Source organism: Eubalaena glacialis, chromosome 16 (genome assembly GCF_028564815.1).
Source record: "Eubalaena glacialis isolate mEubGla1 chromosome 16, mEubGla1.1.hap2.+ XY, whole genome shotgun sequence".
Taxonomy (NCBI): Eukaryota; Metazoa; Chordata; class Mammalia; order Artiodactyla; family Balaenidae; genus Eubalaena; species Eubalaena glacialis.
In genome coordinates, this window is record NC_083731.1 from 34,600,246 (window position 1) to 34,600,930 (window position 685).

The following is a 685-nucleotide window of genomic DNA, read 5'->3' on the forward strand; positions in this document are numbered from 1 at the left end:
ACATTTTCAGAGTTGTATAGCAGGCCTCTGATGATTTGTCTGTCTAGCACTTCTCAACCTTTCTTCTGGAAAAGTGTCCCCCTTCTAGAAAACTCTCCAGCCTCCACGTTCAGCATATCCCTCAAGGGTGAGCTTCAATGCTTTTAAATTCCTCTGTCTCTTTGGCTACAGTGAGTGAACTGTGAGTGAATATTTGTCTCAATCCCAAGACCTGTACAATCATTGATAACTAACATATCCAGAGCCAAGCACAAGTCAAAGTTTTTTATATTAACTTATTTAATCATCATAAAAATGCAGTGAAGTAGGTACAATTATTATCTCCTTTTTTCAGCCAAGGAAATTGAGGCACAAGATGGAAACTTGTCCTAGGTCACACACAGACCAGGTTTTGAATTCTAGGTGTGTTACTTCACATCCCATACATTCTTAACCAGTATCTAATACTGCCCTTGACAAGTTTCTTCACCCAGAAATATATATCTGCCCCAAGGTGACTCAATCAAAGCCCTGTCTTGGATTTCTGAACTTAGGGATCAGGAAAGCTAAACTCAATCCATCTCTGGTGGTAGAGTTAGAAGCACAGGGCATGGTGGCCGCTAGGTACCATGAATGCAGCTGTGTGGGAAGAAGCCAGACTGAGAAACTGAGGAAGGCATCTAGAAAAATGTGTCTTTAGGGATCA